This window comes from Mustela lutreola, chromosome 8 (assembly GCF_030435805.1).
Source record: "Mustela lutreola isolate mMusLut2 chromosome 8, mMusLut2.pri, whole genome shotgun sequence".
Lineage (NCBI taxonomy): Eukaryota > Metazoa > Chordata > Mammalia > Carnivora > Mustelidae > Mustela > Mustela lutreola.
Genome location: NC_081297.1, coordinates 137,391,741 through 137,411,008, shown reverse-complemented (window position 1 = coordinate 137,411,008; position 19,268 = coordinate 137,391,741). Strand labels below are relative to the sequence as shown.

Here is a 19,268-nt window from a genome sequence, read left to right as displayed (position 1 = left end):
GTGGGGCAAGAAGCTCTGAATATTCCAAAAGTTTTCCTCCTCCTGGAGACACAAATAAAAAGAAAACATTCTTTGGCCTATCTCACAAAAGACTAGGTAGGAAGATAGGATTGCCTGTTGAGAGTGTAGAGGACTTGTGATCACATCTAAAGCTGCCAGCATTAAGATTCCAGATAAAGAAAGACAAACCAGCAAAGATCAAGGCCAGTGTGGGAGAAGAAAATCCAGGAGAGTATCCTATCATGCAAGTCAAGAGTTCAAAGCATTTTCATGGAGGAGGACATGGCCCCTGAGTCAAAAATGCTTTAGAGGGAAGAAGGAAGAAGAAAGAGAAGGTATTTGGGAAACATTGATGATCTTAGAATAGCTCTTTCAGTGAAGCAGTAGGGACAGAGATGTCTTAGAGCTCACTGTCTTGCCTGGGATAATTGTTAAAGGATCTCTTCTGGGTATGGCATGGGTATCATATGGGACCTGACACCCCACACTTTGAGAGATTTGGGAATAGACAGGAAATGTCTAGATAGGGGAAGGAACTCTGGACGTCCCCAGTGAGTCTGTGCTAGACTAGATGAGCCACAAAGGCCTGGACACCCAGACATTTCCCCTACTTCAACACTACCCTACCTTCCATTCTAGGTGCAAATTCCTGTTGGAACACAGCCTTGAGTCTCCTCAGCTCAGGCCGATGTCGGAAGATGTCTGTCCAATTGCCAAAGTAAATCCTCACTCCAACCACACCTGCTTTTCAACTCCTGGGAACCTCCTGCTTTCCTCTGAGGACTCGCCTTCTTTATGACACTAGAGCGGAATTGAGCTCTTAGTCATTCCCCTAACCATGGTTTACATCTCCTTGACCTTGACCATACTGTGTCTTCTGCAAGTTATGTGTATGGATATGTGCGTGTTCATAGATGCATACACATGAAAAACACTTCTGCAACTTTCTCTTCACTCAACAGATTTTATGTAATTTTTAAAAAATTTTTATTTTATTTTTTCAGTGTTCTAAGATTCATAGTTTATGTACCACCCTCAGTGCTCCATGCAATACGTGCCCTCCTCAATACCTACCAGGATCTTATGTCATTTTGATACAACTGTGAACCCCTCCTTCTAATGGTTTCAAAATATTCTTTGGTGTGTTTGGACCACAGTTTATTCAACCATTCTGCTACCAAGAAGCCTCCCATTCTGCTACCAAGAAGCCTCTAGGGTACATCCTAGAACGTATATCTTACATACCAGTACATTTGGAAGTTTCTTATTCTCCTGGCACACTTCTACCCATTGTTCAAAAGTCACTTAAAAGATCTCTGCCTCTGAAAAAAGCATCATTGATGACCCAGAAAGAGTGAACCCCTGCTCCTGTATCCTCTAGTCCTAAATGCTTACAACTCTGCCATAGCATTTTCAGGAGTGTGTCAAAATTTCTAGTAAGTGTATTTGACAGGAAGCTACTTGAGCACTGGGACAGTGCTATTTATCTCTGAATCCCCTGAGACTAGTACAATGCCTACTACAAGATATGTGTCTGATAAATATCTTATTGAATTAAATTGCAAGGAATTTGGGCTTTTGAAATCAGACTGGCTGAAGTTTGAATCACCATGGTTCTATCATTTACTAACTGTGTCACTTAGCCTCTGAGCTTGTTTTCTCGTCTGTATAAAGGGGAAAAATAATCCTTTATTGTGTATAGTTGATGGAAGGATAAAATGAGATCATGTAACACTCAGCCTGGCATATGGGTGGTGTCAAAAAATGGATGCTATGATTGTCCTTGAAGAAGGACAGATTGAGACTGAGTTGGCACTGGGCCCTTTCCATACACCTTCAGGCTTTGCAGATAGGGAAACTCCCTAAAACAAGCTGACATTTCCCAGATAAATGCCCAGATAAATCTTGCAGGTGCCAAGCTGTCTGGGACCTGTTGCCTCTACCCATTCTCTAAGTACCAAATCACTAAGTCTCCAGGTGGAGATGACTGGTTTCCAATCCCCGTTACATACCTTGATCGACAAGCATTGTGGACATTCTCCAAAACTTCTCTCTAAGCCAACACACTGTGCTATGAAGGTGGAAGCCTTGATGAGAGGCAATCAGTATTGCTTTTGATACCGTCAAGATGCAACTGGGGCAAGAGCTGGGAAGGGATCCTCAGTGTAAATTTTTCTGGTTTCATCTAAGACACCTGAAGGTATTGATCCAGGTGAGGCTCTTTCCCTTTTTCTTTCCCTGTTTCATTCCATATTTTCCTCAGAATCTAGTCTGGGGGCGTAAGAATGTCCTGGATCACTAATAAGGATTGATCACTAATAAGGATTGGGGACAAATATTTCCTTCTGCTGGACAATCCACCTGGGTCCTCACGGTACAGCAAGATCAGGTTACCTGGACACTGATTCAGTTTCTGGTCCTTCATGGGACTTCTAGGGCAGAGGAAATTTCTGCCCCCCCCCACGTGATCCTTGACTGTGGTCTTGCTTCTGCCCTCATCACTTGATGAGAACCCCATCACAGAGAGGTTTTCATCAAGTCTGTAGTAAGAATAAAAAGAATACAAGCAGGCAAGTGAATATGTCAGACTTCACTTAACTTAGCCATCTTTTAGCTTAATACTCATAAATATGGCACTTTGATCTTGGATTCCATAGCAACCTCCTTCCCTCAAAGCTGTGACTCATCTCTGCAGAGGGTGTCCTTGGGTGCAAGAGAAGAAATTTGATGTTCTGGAGCCAGGGCGAGGGTGCAGAATTGTATGAAGCACAATGTTTATAACATATCCAGTGTCTACCCAGCATACCAGACACCAGCCATCATCTGGCCCAAGAATCACCCCAGCCTCAGCCGCTGGACAATTCCAAGTGGCCACCCTGTGATCCCTGCAGAGAACATCGTAGGCACCTGTTCCTGGCTCTCCCCAGTGGGGCACTCAGCGATAGGGTGCTTTCAGAGAAAAACTAAACGTTGTGCTAGGCGAAGGTTTCTTGGTGTTTTGTCAGGTCTGGAAACTCTATGACCAGGCCTGCATATAATTTCTTGATAAAGAAACCAACCAGCAAGATACTCTTTTCCACTTAGTACCCAGCTAGGCCAGGCCCTAAGCAGATTTCTCCAGCCCATTTGGACTCCAGCAAACCTGGAGTTCTCTTGGGACATTGCAGGGTTTTGTTTGCTTGTTTGTTTGTTTTCCTCTGCCCACAGTCTTTGGTGCAACCATATTTTTTAAATTTCTTACCTGAAATGGGAGGTCAGAATAGAGGAAAGGTAGCCTTAGGATTCAGAGAGACCTGTGTTCATAGTAGGATCTACTCCTTAAAGCTTTTGTGACAGTTGAGATAATATATATGAAGCACCTATGAGTTGGGTTCCTGGCGCCCAGGGAGGTCTCTGTCCAAGCTGGGGATGGTGTTGCTGCTGATGATGAGAGTGAAACTCTTACTCAGCTATCACTGTTTGTGTATTTACTTATTGATTACCTAGGTTACATACTGCATTTACTCATATACTCATACAAATGCCACCATCCTTCTCTTCATGCAGCTCATTTCCACCATCCTAGCCACCCTTGGATAAAAGAGAATGATAAAACCAGAATCATTTTATGACATTGCTGTGACGTCTCAAAGGGGTCCAGTAATTTCATTCCACTCATTGGAATGGCAAAGTCCCTGACCCTGTATCTGTAGTCTCCATCATTTTTCCATTGAACAAATATTTTTTTTTGAGTCTCCTGTGTGCCAGGCATTATTCTATCAACTGGAACACAACAGAGAGCAATACAAACAAAGTCTGCAGTCGTAGTGAGAACATTCTGGTGGGGAAGACAGTTGATAAATATGCAAACCACAGTCTAGTCTTTCTCTTAGGACCACTCTCTTTACAGGAACATCCTCCCCACCCCAAACCCAGCTGCAGAACCATTCCTCAGGGTCAGATGGGCTGCAGAGCTGACTTCATCAGAGCTCTAGGTTACATTTCACAGCTTGGAGAGCTCAATCACTACTGAACCAGAAAGCTGGTATCCTTTTTGCCTCCCCTTTCTCCTTCCCCATCATCCCTGGAGCCAGCCTCTCCCCTCTCCCAGCATCCAAATCCCATGCCACTGACAGTTTATTTAAGCCTGGAATGTGTCCTGAGCTCAAGTGGCATGGTCAGACATGAGCTGTGGCAGGCTTGCTGTGGCAGGCTCGCTGTGGCTGCCTATGGACATTGCATTCAAAAGGGATAATTCAAAAGGGATATTCATAGTAGGATCTACTCCTTAAAGCTTTTGTGACAGTTGAGATAATATATATGAAGCACCTATGAGTTGGGTTCCTGGTGCCCAGCCTTTGGTCTTTTCCTTTTCAAACCCAATGTCCATAGGTAGCCACAGCAATCCTTCCAAAGCTCACCACTGATCATGCCACCTCGGCTCAGTACTCATCAGGGACTCCTCCATAACCCAGAATGCTGTCCAAACTCCTTGGCATCATCTTGTCTGATTAGGCCCAAGCTCATTTCTCTAGCATCATATCATCTCTCCTCGACTTACTCAGAGTAAAATCTTCAACCATATTGAACTCCAGCAGCTCAACTTCTTTCTCTCACCACCAAGATTTTGCATGTGCAATTCCTTCTTTCTAGAACACCCTCACCCCTTGTTCATTTGACTAATCCCACCTCATCCTTGAACTCTCAGCTTAAACATTGCTTCCTCCAGAAAGCTTCCCTGGCTCCCCAAATTCTGAAGAGGTTCACCTGCCAGGATCTGCACAGCACCTTGTGCCCCTCTATCATGGTGCTATATCATATTTGCCTATTGACTCATCTTCTTTCCCTACTAGATGGGGAACTCCTTAATTCAGGGGAAATCTTTCTTTCCTACATTGTGTCTGGAACGTGGCATTCAGATTCAGTCATTTCATCCATGTGCAATGACAAATCACCCATTGCTTTGCATCAAAACCCATGGTGGTAAGGGTCCTGTTTGGCCATATTGGGTGAGCAGTCCTTGACTCATGCTACTTGGTCCCTTTCAGGAGGAGAGGACAATGATGAAGGAAAAACCACCTGGCTCATTCCTCTCCTTTTCTAACACAGTGTCCTATGTATAGAGATCTCTCCTCTCTTCTCTCTCCTTTATCAGCACTCAGCACTCCATAGAGGACCCCCTTTCAGAAACATGACTCCCACTTTGCCAAAGAACATCCCACCTACCCTCAATCTTGAGATTTTGTTTGTTTTGCTAAACCTCCTCGACTTCCCTGGAGGAAAAAGGAGTGGTTTTTTTGTTTTTGTTTTTGTTTTTGTTTTTTTATGTCACCCAATAGGAGATCCACATCAGACTCTCCATGGAGGTCCATTTTCCACCTCCTACTTGTACACCATACAGGCCCACAAAAGGGGCTGGGACCCAGCCTAGCCAAGTGATAAAACAGCCAGCCACTTTTCTATGCGCACAGTAGTATTAGGGGCCAACCAGTCTTGACCTGATGGGAGGGGACCCTCTCCACAAAGCTCTCTTTCTCTGGCCATTTCTGCATTATATAGAATTCCCAGGGAGGGGCCTTGGTCTCGCTCTTCAACCAAGGCCAAAGGGTTCCCCAGGCCCCACCCAGTTTCTCAATGTGGGAACCACCCAGCTGGCCGCCTCCCTGGCTCACAAGCTGCAGAAAGAAAAGGGCTCTTGAAAGTGGCTTTGAGTTCCCACGCAGGAAGGTGCCAGCTCGAGACAGCATGGCTTTGTGCTTGCCAGGATCTGTCTTCTTACCAGGCAGAGGGAAATCATGTCCTGTGAAGGCATCAGAAGACCCTGTGAGGATGATGGGACCATTCCTGCCCTAAGCAACAAACTGGAAACGTACCTGCTTTTAAGGGGAGAAGACTCCTGACCCAAAACATAACTCTGAGAAAGGCTCTTCCCAGCCTTCTCCAAGACAACCAAAATTTCTCTCAAACCCCACACACCAGAGTTTCTCTACTTTGGTAACTGTTCATTTAGAAAATAGCCTCAAACTAAAAAATACCATACATCTTAATTTTATCCCTAATCTACATATATTTAAAGATAGAGGTAGAGATCTTCATAGATGGGCAAGATACTGTGTATAATAGGGTTTATGAAGACCTTTTTTCATAAGTGCAGCTCCTCAAGGGTCTACAGATTGCACTTTGCCTTCAGCCACTAGAAGACACAGGCTATGTCAAATGGGAGAATAAAGGCAAAGGAGAGTAGAAAATCCTAGACATTTGTTTGGACCTTCATCATCATTACTTTTCTCTGTATAAACTGCTGCTCTCTAGAATTTTAGGCTCAAAGCCTCAGGCAGTTCCCAATTTGTAAAGACTCATGTACATTTAGAACTTGTAAGGAACACACAAGATCATCCAGTCCAGCAAACTGATGATTCATGGTCCACCATATGTGTTTGAATGTATGTGTGGGAGTGGGGGTGCAAGGTGTGTGAGAGTAAGTATGTGTGAGTGAATGTGTCAATATGTATATGGGTAAGAGGATGTTTGTTTTTGTAGGGCATGGAAAGAAGACCTAGTGAGGATCTCCAGCATCATAACCAACACCCCAAGAACCTCTGTAAATTAAAAAAAATATATATATACCTTTCAAAAACAATGGAGCAAATTCAGGCTAATTTAACCTCATCACTCTGCAAATGTGGAAACTGTGACCTGCTAAAGAAAGGGATGTGCTAAATAGTTTTAAGTTTTCAGGGCTAGAAACCAGGTCTCCTGGCTTCCACCTGGTCTATCATGCTTTGCTCCATTACCACCAGAATTACTCTCATTATTCTTGAACATCTATAGTGTTCATATAGGGGGTATGCTTTCCAGGTTCATCTTTTTAGAAAGTGTGCCCACTCACTTATGCCCTCCTACTCCCCACTCCCTACATATCTCATTGCTCCAAATATTTAGCTCATCATTCATTATGGAATTAACACATACTCAGTTGTATAAAATTCAGTCTCCACATTGTATGAAGTACACACAACACACACACACACACACACACACACACACACACACACATTCTGCAGGAGCAGTTCTCTTGCACAGCATGCTTTCTGGCAAGACTGATTGGTCTCCAGGGAAAGCAGCTGAACCAAGATGGGCCAGTCAGGGTTCTTCCCTGAGAGTCCTGACAACAGAATAGAGAAAGAGAGTCATCACTTTCTGCTCTATGCTGTGAAACTTGTGTTAAGTGTCAGTCTACAGCAACAGATTGAATATGAGATACAAAGGCTCCTAGTGGCTCAGATGATTGGTCATCTGCCTTTGTCTTAGGTCATGATCCCAGAGTCCTGGGATCAAGCCCAGTGTTGGGCTTCCTGCTCAGCGGGGAACCTACTTCTCCTTTTCCCTCTGTATGCTGCTTCCCCTGCTTGTGCCTGCCTTCTTTCTGTCAAATGAATAAATAAACTCTTAAAAAAAAAAAAAAAGGAATCTGAAATACAGAGAAGTAGGGTTAAGAGACATGGAGAAACACAATTTCCAGCTTTTCTAAGACCCAGTTTCATCTCTGGGCATTCTGTAACTTGAGTGTTTTAACTTCCCTTGGATTTTGTGAACCAGAACACTCTCCTTTGCACTTAAATTAATTGATTAAGGTGAGGTCTCCTCCCCCTGGTAACCCAAAGCCAAAGACAACAGTGTAACCATATCCCTTCGACCTTTTTGGCATTCACGTCACAAATCTCTGTTCTCCTTTTAATTAAATGTATTTTACTATAAAAACAGACAACACATGTAGAAGGGCTGTATTTAGTTCTAACTTCTAGGTTAGGAACAGGATAATTTAGAATCACATAATAAAATAGAGGCAAAAGTAGAAATAAAACAAGTCTTCTGACTACCAATTTAGACTTTTTCAAAGAAAACATGATGATGTCTATTAATTGGTAGGAGTAACAGAGAGCCAAAACATTATGCCTTAAAATATGACGAAGGCTTAATTTTCTTGTGCATTCAAGTCCAAAAGTAGGTAATCCACATCTTGATGGCTTTGCTCCATGAAAACCTGAGGACTCATTTCCTTCTGGCTTATTGCCTTCACTCCCTTCTTAGTTTCTTTATCTGTGAATTGTTGATATTGATGTATTATGGCCCAAGATGGCTGCTTCTGTTACTGCCATCACATCTGCATTTCAGCCAGCAGGAAGGAGAAAAAGCTGAAGAGGGAAAAAATATTTGTGTCATCTCCCCTTAAGGAAGTTTCTCAGAAGCTGTCATATGACACTTCCACTTAAATCTCACTTGCCAGAATATAGTCATCTGACCACATCTGATTTGAAAGGAGCCTGGGAAATACATCCTTGAGTCTGGGAAGCAATATATATATAGCTATAAATTAATAGTATTTAACAATAGAAGAAGAGGAGACTGGATATTAGAAAACATTATACCCACCATATTGTTATCATTTTTACTTTTAATAGTTCTGCCATTTTTCTAGTTGATTACTCGAACTGTTGCAAGTGGAAAGGGTGGTTTTCTCAGAACCTGTTCTCCTTTCCCCACTGTCTTCTTTGCATTTAATGTTTATGACCCCAAACTAGTGGTTTGGAATGAATGAACCTCATTTGGAGGTTGGGGCTAAATGGGTCTGTTAGAGAATTCTGGAACAGAACCTATGGTTCACTTTGTCTCTTTCCCAAAGAATTTTGGCCCTAACCCTAGCCAGCCTGCTGGCTCACAAGAGATGACAAGCTAGAAAGTGTGAATGACTCAGTTCCTACACATGCTACTCCAACCCCCCATTTTATTAGAGAAATATCTTCTAACAGGACCTTTATAAGGGCAGATCTGATCCACTCATCATGTTTATTTATTCAACACATAGTTTTTGGAGGTAGGATGGTAGTTAAAAGGACTAGCCCTAGAGTCTAACTGCTTGGTTTCAAGTCCCAGATCTACAAGCTTGAGGAAATTATTTAACCTTTCAATGACTTGGTATCCTTATCTGAAAAATAGAGATTTCTGTACTTGCCTCATAGGACTTTTGAGAAATTATAACAGTTAACCTAAGTCAGGCATGTAATAGTAAGAGCTCAGTAAATACCAGCTAGGGGCACCTGGGTGGCTCAGTCAGTTAAGCGTCTGCCCTTGGCTCAGGTCATGATCCCACAGTCCTGGAATGGAGCCCCATATCAGGCTCCCTGCTCAGCAGGGAGCCTGCTTCTCCCTCTCCCTCTGCCAGCCACTCCCCCTGCTTGTGCGCTCTCACTCTCTCTCTGTTAAATAAGTAAATAAAATCTTTTTTTTTTTTTTTTAAGTGCCAGCTATTTCATCCAGTGCCTCCTAGATGTCAGGACTGTGCTAAGAGTGTGGGAAACACAAGAGTGAGTCCTTGCAGTTATGTGGCTCCTAGAGACATAGGCACCACAAGCTTGGACCCACTCTGGATTCAGTGGGGGCAATTGGCAGCAGCATCTGAGCATTGAGGCCTTCTATGGAGCAGAGAGCAAGATCCTGGAAGATAGAGGGGTCATGGGAAGCAAACACCCTATTACCTTTTCCTCATCCTTGCCCTCCTCCTAAATAGATCACCTAGAGCGTTTTTGTGAGCCGTGCATTGTGTTGGGATGGTCTTAATTCCATGCCCAGGGAGTCCCTTTATATCAGTTCTGCAAGGGTCTTGCTGCCTCCTTGAAATACCAGCAGCTTCCAGCAACACCAAAAGCCACAGAAGGGAAAGAAGGAAAGAGGGAGGGAATAATTTTTACCACATGCATCATCTTGGTCTTATTCTCATACTTTAGAACCAAATTCATACAATATACAACTACTTCATTTCTTCATTTTGCCTTCCCTTCCTTCCTTCCTTTCTTCTTTCCTTTCTTCCTTCCTTCCTTCCCTCCTTAGGCCCTCCCTTCTTTCCTTTCTCCTGTCATGCACCCTCCCTTCTCTTCTTTCTTCCATCATTCTTTCTTTAATATAAATGAGATAACATCTTGCATACTATTTGGCAGTTTTCACCTAACAAATATCTTGACATATTTTCCATCAGCATGGAGTATTCTATAGAACTAAAGTTTATTAAACCAGCCCCTGCTGGCAGTGCTACAAAGTGTACAAAGTCTTGGCACACATATCTTTGTATACTTGCTCAGGATTTTTGTAGAGTAAGTTCCTTAAAGTTCATTGTTGGGTCAAAGTGTGTGCACATTTTAATTTGCTAAATGACCAGCTGCCTTCTATATATATAGAATATACATATTATATATATATATATTTATATATATATGATAAATATTCTATATATTTATATTTGTATTCCAGTGTGTATTCATTTTCTTCCCTATGAGCATATATATTTGTATTCCAGTCTTCCAGTGTGTATTCACTTTCTTCCCCATGAGCAGTCATATAAAGGCTCTAACTTGTTTTTATTTTATTTTATTTTATTTTATTTAGTTTTCTGGAAGAGAGTAGGTCAATTAAGGTGAAGGAAGGTGAAGGTCACGGGAAGCTTCTAAGAGGATATGACTGTTAAACCAAGCCTTGAAAGATGGCCTGACTTTTCAACCCATGGCAAAGCACATTTCAGGCAGAAGCTGGAATATGAAGTCAAAGAGGCTCATGGAGCATGGCTGAGGAGTCCATTATATCTGGGCAAATCATTGGCTGTAGGTGGTCTATACCTTAGCTCTCATGACAGGCTCAGACACTTGAGTAAAATGCACAAAAATATACAGATAAGCAGATACATTCTTTTTTTTTTTTTTTAAAGAGAGAGCACAATGTGGGGCAGAGCAGAAGGAGAGGGACAAGAAGACACCCCACTGAGCAGGGAACCCAATGCAAGGCTCTACCCCAGGACCTAGGGATCATAACGTGAGCTAAAGGCAGACCCTTAACCAACTGAGCCACCCAAGCACCCAAGCAATTACATTCTAATGGGAGAAAACAGACAATCAACAGAACACAAAGCCAGCTACATGATATAATAAATGGTGATAAGTATGATAGGAAATTAAGATCAGAGAAAAAAAGGAACAGATAATGTGCCTGGGGAAGGAGCAGGTTACAGTCTTCCATAGGTGATCAGGAAAGCCCTCACGAGAAGGTGACATTTAGTAATGACCTGTAGGGAGTGAGGGAATGAGCTTTGCAGATTTCTGGAGAAGGAGCATTCCACAGAGGGAACAGAAGGAGAAGGGCCCAAAGGTGGGAGAGATGCTGGTAAAGAGCAAGGAGGGCACATGACTGGAGCAGAGCCAGCAAATGGGGAGGGGGGGGGCGGGCAACTGAGGGCTAAGTTCTTAGAGGCCCCAGGACTGGATGCTGGCAGGCTCTGCAGCCATGATAAGGGTTGGGCTGCTTTTCAGAGTTAACTGAGAAATGATTGGGAGGCTTTGAGCAGAGGGGTGACATGGTCTGACACATGGTTTAAACAGAGATCATTCCAGCTAAAAGAGAAATGAGGGCCAAAAATGGGGAGACCAGTCCAGAAGTTGTGGGAATAATCCAGGTGAGTGATGATGGTGGCTTGGACCAAAGCAAGGCAGTGGGGTAGTAGAAAATGGTCAGATTCTGGGTATATTTTGAAGGGAGACCTTTTAGGTTAGACATGAAATGTGAAAGATAAGGAATCAGGACAACCGCAAGGTTTTGACCTGAGCAACTAGTGTGATTAAGCTGCCATTAACTAAGGTGGGGAGCACTTTCAGGGCAGAATTTTGGATCTCAAATGTGTGATTCCTATTAAACACTGAAGTAGAGATGTCCAATAGGCCATCAGATATGTTAGAAGGAATTCAGGGAGAGGTCAGGGCTAGAAATATAAATAGATGAGTCATTAGCATGTAGGTTGTTTTAAGACCCATTAGACTAGATGAGATCACTTAAGGAATGAGCATGGACAGAAAAAGAGAAGAGGTCAGAGAACTGACCCCAAGACACTTTAATGTTACAAAGTCAGGAAAGTAGAGCCTAAGGAAGGTGGAATGTGGGAGGCCAAGCAAATCAAGTGTTGGGTTGACTATTGCTGCTAAGTCAAGAAAGATGAGGACAAAAACACTGTCCACTTGATTTTCCCTGGAACACAATGTATTACTTTTAACCAAGTGTTGGTCAAGCCTTCCTGGCCATGGATAGAAACCAATAGTACTTTGCATATCAGCCCCCATGTACTGCATAGATGGTTTCACTTCCATAGGAATATCTTATTTCCAAGTCCTAAGGTAGGATTCCTGACAGAAGGAAAAGCACATATCATGTGCAGGACACTAGACTTAAGAATGGGGTCAAGTGACCTGAGTTCTAGTCCTGGCTTACCATTTGCATCTTGGATGACCTTGAGACCACCTCTACCTCTCAGCTTCTTCAAATGCAGTATGGTGGGTGATGAGCAGAGGAGGCCTGACCAGGGGACCACTGAGGTGCTCCTCATATGCACTACTCAAAGCTATAATTCAAAGACACTTTCCTCTCTCTCAGTCCAGGCTGGCCACATAATTTGCAGGGTCACTTGTTCAAAATGCAGGAAAACTATACCATTGAAGGTACTAAAACATAAAAATTTTCCTTTCTTCCATGGCCTCCCTAACTTGTCATAGGTTTTTTAAAATCTGCTATTCAGTATCATTCTAACTACAGATGTTAATTTTTAAATTATTAACATGAATATTAACCACTTGTTTTTAGATTGTGCAATGCCAACTTTATATGTAAATACAAGAGCATTTAGCTCATATGTAGAATCAATGAAATGACACAATTCATATTTCATAGCTTACACACATGTATGTGTATACGTGGATGAATAGTGGAAATGCAACAAAAAGCTAGCTCCACTGTTTTATTCCACTTCTCAGTATGCATGCATTCTATGAGCAGTCTCTACTTTTGGCTGACTGATGAGTAAGGAAGGACTAGAAAAAGGAACTCTGGATTTCCTTATCTTTTCCTTTCCTTCTGTGTTATCATTTTCAGCAGAAGTTGCGGGCCAGTAGGAAAGACTATGGGAGGATTTCTTGGTTGTTTTTCTTAGAACACCAATTGTCTTCTTTCTGCATTGGAAGCAAGTGCCAGTTCACACAGCAAGCATGGCCTCTCAGGGCTGTCAGCACTCCCTACTTATTCAGCTGTAGATATCACACACATAGCTTGCACTCACTTTGAGTCTCACTGAACTCCCATGTATCACAGGTCCACTGGGATTCTGTTCTCATGTGGCATCAGGAGGCTGTCTGTGAAGGAGATGGCAAGGAACAGCAGTGGACATGTGCATGCACACAGGCCCCTTTGCTCGTGTATATGCTCCATTGTCACCACCTACTCTACACAAACTCAAAGGTGAGATTATTAAGAACTTCGGAGTGGACACAGTAGAGACTTAAACCAAGCATGGAGCCCTTCTGAGCATGGGGCTCTGTGCACCTGCCCAGGACACACATCCAGGAAGCTCACCCTACTGTAAGTCTCCCTCTGCAAACACCATTATGGCACAGATCACACTGCCCATAAAGCTTGCATTGCCTTGGCTGTCTTTTGCCTTCAGACTGTAAGGCATTTGGATCAGTTCTAGTACAGGTCATGATGCATACTAGGTATGTATCAGATGTTTGTGGGATGAGTATTACTGTAAGAACAAGTCATTCTCTAATACCTAGCCCATGGCCGTGAGTGGGTTTTTTCCTTGACAGTTCCCATCTCCTCTCATTTTGTCCATTCACCATCTTCAGAAGCTCACAGTTTGAAGGGAGAATAGACATTTAAATAGAAAATGCATTCATCCATTCATGCCGTGTGGGACCAAGCACAGCTCCTGGGACATATCACATGTTCAATGAGTATTTGTCATGAGGAAGACACAGTAAAGTCCAATGGAGAAGGCAAATAATTCAGCACTGAAAATGGAGTCCAGTGAGTTGTGTTACTCACTGTAACACAACTGTGAGTAGGCCCTATGGAGACACAAAGAAAGGACAGCTAACCCAACCTCAGGCTTCCAGGACAGTTGCTCGGAAGAAGTATCTCTAGAGGAGAATGTCTCCTGAATGGAAGGGCTTTCCAAGCAAAGCAAGCAGCCGATAGGAAGGCCCCAAGATATGCAACAGTGTGGCTCTCTTGGGCACTTGTATACTGTTGAGCTGAGTGTGATGGGAGAGGCAGTGCGAGATGAGGCCTGAGAGTGAGCTTTCTTAGGACTTAGAACTCTGTAAAATAAATGCTATGGCAGTGGAACAAAGTGCTCTATAAGAACAAAAGAATGAGCTGCTCGTTTCTTATAAGGGCAATGACAGTTGGACTCAGTCTGATGGGTGAGTAGGAGTTTACCTCAGAGAAAAGTATGAATAGCATCCTAAATGAGAATGGCCTGAAGTAATAAAAGCCTTTTGTATTTAAGTAACGGTAAGAATTCAGTGTGGCTCAAATGGGGAAGGTACTGAGATGCATAATAAAAATAATAGCTCACATGTATTGAGCATTTACTATGTGCCAGGTATTGTGTTGTTGTTATTGAATTAACCCATTTCCTCTTTTTTTTTTTAAGATTTTATTTATTTATTTGACACAGAGAGAGAGATCATAAGTAGACAGAGAGGCAGGCAGAGAGGGGAGGGAGGAAGCAGGCTCCCTGCTGAGCAGAGAGCCTGACTGGGGCTCGATCCCAGAACCCTGGGATCATGACCTGAACAGAAGGCAGAGGCTTAATCCACTGAGCCACCCAGGGAGCCCAGCCCATTTCCTTTTAACGACAGTCTTATGAAGGAGGTATTTCTATTATCCCCATTTTACAGATGGTGAAACTGGAAGGTTAAGTAACTTAGTCAAGGCCCCATAGCTAGTTAAGTGGCATATCTGGGAGTCGAGCCCAGGTCTATGAGATCCCAAAGCACATGCTTTGAAATATTAGCCATCCTCTGCCCATCATTGTTTGGCAATTGAGTCAAAGCAATCAGAGAGGTTTGGAGGAAAAGGGTGAGTTCAGTTTGGGGCATCCAGAGAAGATGCTGAGAAGGCAGCTATACATACATGTTTGTAGCCCAAAAAAGATGAACAACTGTAGTGAAGATCGGGGAGTCATCAGCTAATTTTTAGGCACTGAAACCATGAACATGGATGTGGGCTTAGGACAGAACTCTCTGCAGCTTGGACATTTGCGAGCCAGGTGGAGAGCAAAGGATGCCGATAAGGAGAAACTAGAGAGGTAGGGAGGCAAAAGTGAGCATGAAAACCCACATGCTACCGAGATAGCCAGTCAGATGAAGACTGCAAAACGGCCTGTAGGTTTTGCAAATGACCTCACAAGTGACCTTGTGCAGACCAGTTTCCTGAGACTGGTAGATAAGGGGAAAAGGACAATTGATAGATTTATAATGAGACTTAGTGCAACTTCTCAGTTTTTGCTATTCATGAAAAAAAAAAAAAAATTCATCCTTTGTCAACCACATTTCCTGAATTGAGGTACAGGAAAATGCAGTCACTGCATCAAGACGTCAGCTGTAACTTGGCTGTAAGGGTATTTGGCAAGCAACTTACTTCCCTTCTTGGGGCATCAGCTTCCTCATCTGTAGACAAAGGTACTGGAAGAGACATACTCCTAAGTTTTCTCCCGGATCCAAAATTCTTTTCTCCTCCATTCCAGATGCTCTTTGGGGATGTCAGTGTTGATGAGGAAGGTGAAATAGGACTCAGGCACAGGGAAAGAGAAGGGCCCCCTTTAACTGCTACAGCTGCCCCATGGGGCTTGTTCCCTCTCGATCTTGTTTGCTCCCCGGTCCTCCAAGGCGGCTGTTGGAGCCAATGATGAGAAACACATGTTTCTGGGCAGCCCTGGTGTTCCGCAGTGCCGCCAAGGGAGGGCAAAAAAGAAAAGGAAAAAAAAGAGAAAGGAAGGAAAGAAAAGAGCTTTGGTATTCTCAGCCTCCACAGACAATTCCCCCATTGATGTGCTGTGAGTCACGGCGGGCCGCCAGGCCATCGCGGTTTCTGAATCACTTCCTCCAAGAGGGGCTCTCCACTTGTTCCCCGAGCTGGTTTTGGCCAGGGCTGGAATGCAAGGAGGTTGGGCCCTTCAGAGTGCCTCTGACTGCTTTCCTCTTTACTGGAGCTCCAGCAGCAGAGGTGGAGGTGCCAGACGCCAGGACAGGGGGCCTCAATGGAAGGTGGCAAAGGAGCAGGTTGAACTCGCTTGTTCCAGCTAATGGACCCTATGTCAGTGCTAAAACTCATGCCTCCCTCCCTGGTTAGAGATGGAAGTGAAGTAAAAACCCAGATTAAAGGCCGCAGTTTTCTCCAGTGGGCACCAGACTCACCAAGTTTTCCATCTTCTTGACCTTGATTCTCTGGCTAGGTGGACAAGCTGATCTCTTGAGCAGAGGTAGATGTAAAGGTGATCCTGGCCATTCCTCCAACAACTCACATTAGTGTGTTTTGGAGTGCATCTCTTGATCTCCCATCTTTCCAACTTCCATTTTTGAGGACAAGGATATTAATGGCCCAAGATGCCCTTAACCTGGGTGATGGTATTCAAGCGAGAGTCTATTTTAAGTTCTTTCTTAGGATAAACTTCATTCATTCAACAAAGAGCTTTGTGCTCATTCGAGCTAGATTTTGCATAGACATCAGGGGTTCTGAGAGGAAATGAACATGGTCCTAGCTGGATCGAAGAGGAAGACTAATAAATGAACAATGTAATTTCAATATGGTAGGTGCTCTGGTGGAGGAGCACAGAGGAGACCATCAAACACAACTTAGGGATGGGGAAGCTCAGGGAAGGCATCCAGAAAGATTTGTTTGATTGAGTAAGTGACATTTAGTACCTTTTTCCTTTGTCTGGCCACCATTGCTCCCCATTCCCCCAGGTTTTTCCAGAAGATCAGTATGTTCACTGAACACTGGTGATGAGACCTCCTCTCAGCCCTTGTAGGAGATGAAGGGTCTCCTCCACACCAACAGAGGGCACGGTTTCCCAATGACCTTGGCTGTTTGGGAAAATACTAGAATGCCGCCATCTTGTGGGCACGCTGAGCCATGTTTATTTTACAACTCTATGCTCCTGGGGACCTTATCAGAGATGGGTTGACCTGGAAGGAATGCCCCAAAGAAACGGTCTGGCATGGCTACTTATCTGATTGTACTTACAGGTGAAGGGTAAAAACAATACCTTTTAAGAAGTTGGCTCTGTCCACATGTAGCTGGCTGGTCTCCCCTTACGGTGGTAGCTTTGGACAAAAAGCTTCTTTAGAGCATGCACCATGTCTTCATCTTCTCTGTGTCTGCCACAACTTCTACCAAAAGATCAGGAAAGTAATAAGTGCTCAGCTCATGGATGTTAGATGGAATCAGTCACTGTAAACAATGAGCCAGAATAATAGCTAGGGCTCTCTCTGCCTTGTACCACTGTGTTCCTAGCACCTAGCACAGTGCCTGGAGTTACAAAAACATGTTACATGAATCAGTGAAATCAGACACTTAAAAGTAAAGTTCTAGAAACAACAAATGTTGTTTGCTGGAGGAGAATAGAGACATTGCCTTTATCGTCTAGTAGAACCTCCTCTTTCTTGGTTACAGCACAGAAAGGTACAATGATTTGCCCAAGGTCACACATCTAGTTTCAGAGCTGGGACTAGTGGGTATCACTTGTCACCTGACTTGCCACTATGGGTGCCTGGCCAGGTCAGCCCATGCTTACGTGAAGAACAAAGCAAAGCAGCATATCTGTCTAGAGCAGACACTTGTCTATAGTTATTCTTGGTGGAAGAGCTTTCCAGTGAGAATTTCTGAAGTGTCTTCATAAGGACTCTAATACTGGCCTGTACTCCTGGGGAAATAAGGAATCTAGCTAGTGTGCTGAATATAGAGGTAAAGGATGTCTGGCAATCCAAGAAATATAGAAATAGCTGAAATGCAGTCACTGGACACAGAGAATGTGATGCAGAAAGTGCCACAGCTATATCATAGGGTCCACATGGGACCCTTGTCTCCCAGGAGAGCTCATGATATAGCCCATGTCTTGTTGGTGCATGGACTTGAGCTTCAGAGTGGGCATTGGATATCCAGATGAAGAAGAAGCCTGGCCCACATATAAGAACAAAGGGTCTGGCTGTCCCCCCAGTACATCCATAATGACCTCATTCTCTCCAGTTCACCCTCTGCCCTGTGCCACACTGATTTTTCTAACAATCACCTGCTTAGACTACCCATGGCCCTCCATTGCCAACAGGATAGAATCCAAATACCTTTGGCTTCCTTTTTCATCTGGCCCATTACACCTCTTTAACCATATGTTTCATCCCTTATCACCTATCCCTTCACACCTTGATCACCCTGCTTGCCTGTCTTGAGTAGGTTCCAGGCCTAGGAACTCACCACTTGTTACCACTGGGACCTTAAGGAAATCACTTACCTCTCCATGCCTCCAATTCATCATCGGTGAAATGGAGATCCAAGTGCATCTACCAGACCATGCCATTGTGAGAATTGATTTAACCAAATGTGAAGCTTCTAAACAGTGCCTAGCACATGTATGTTGTCAAAATATGTTAGGGATAGTTACTATTACTATCACTAAGTCTACCATGCTTCCTCATGCTTCCATCCCTTTGCAAATTCTATTCCCTATGCCAGAAAAATCCTGCCCTGCCTTCTCCTTCTGATGGACAACAGCTCATCCTTCAAGAACTAGCTTAATGTGCCCTTTTTAACCACAGAGGAAATTAATTGCACCCTCATCTTTGTATACAACCTACTGCAGGTTCATCAGAAATCCCACTGACACCCTGAAACTCCCCATCAGTCACATGAGGTAATGGCATCTATGGATCATGATGCCTCATGGATCAGATGGGTAACTCCATTGTCATCCTACAGAATGTGCAAATTACAAAGCCCTTGACAAGCATGAGAGATGTGTATTTTTATAATTTGAGAAGGAATGTCAGCCACCCTGCTTCTGACCTACTAGGGCTGGATCAGCCTGTCCCTTGCTATAGTGACCCAAGACCCAGCCTTTAGCAGTGTCCTCTCCCTCTCATACACACTAGCTCCATCTGCAGCCCAGGTCACCCACGCTTGCTTCCCAGGCACTGGCAGCTCCTGGCCTACCCATCCAGGGAAGGCTGGGACTGGCTGTTAGCACAGGAAGACAGCTTCTCATCCACCTCCTTCTTCCAGTTCCTCCCCGCCCCCCCAGACTCTGGGAGCCACCTTGGCTGCCCTCATCTCCCCAGTAAGGCTCTGCCTTAACTTCTAAAAGTAAATTTTACTGTGTTTACCATAAAACGGAAAGGTCCCCTCGTGGCCCCCCACTCATT

At 43.8% G+C, this 19,268-nt stretch overlaps 1 protein-coding gene and 1 long non-coding RNA gene across 5 annotated transcripts in view; one reads left to right on the top strand and one right to left on the bottom strand.

Moving 5' to 3' along the window:
- SYN3 (synapsin III) overlaps window positions 1-19,268 on the top strand; it is a 455,052-nt gene that overhangs the window by 310,740 nt on the left and 125,044 nt on the right. The window lies entirely within an intron of this gene.
- The window catches only part of LOC131839392 (uncharacterized), a 34,531-nt gene continuing 23,020 nt past the window's right edge, over window positions 7,758-19,268 (bottom strand). Inside the window, exons 4-6 of one of the 4 annotated variants that reach the window (XR_009356940.1) lie at window positions 17,120-17,243; window positions 16,269-17,039; window positions 7,758-8,174 (exon numbers count right to left, since the gene is read on the bottom strand). This is a non-coding gene — a long non-coding RNA (uncharacterized LOC131839392). Of the gene's footprint in view, window positions 8,175-14,414; window positions 15,787-16,268; window positions 17,040-17,119; window positions 17,244-19,268 lie in introns of those variants that run through there. The other 3 variants (XR_009356942.1, XR_009356943.1, XR_009356941.1) reach the window with 3 other exon arrangements.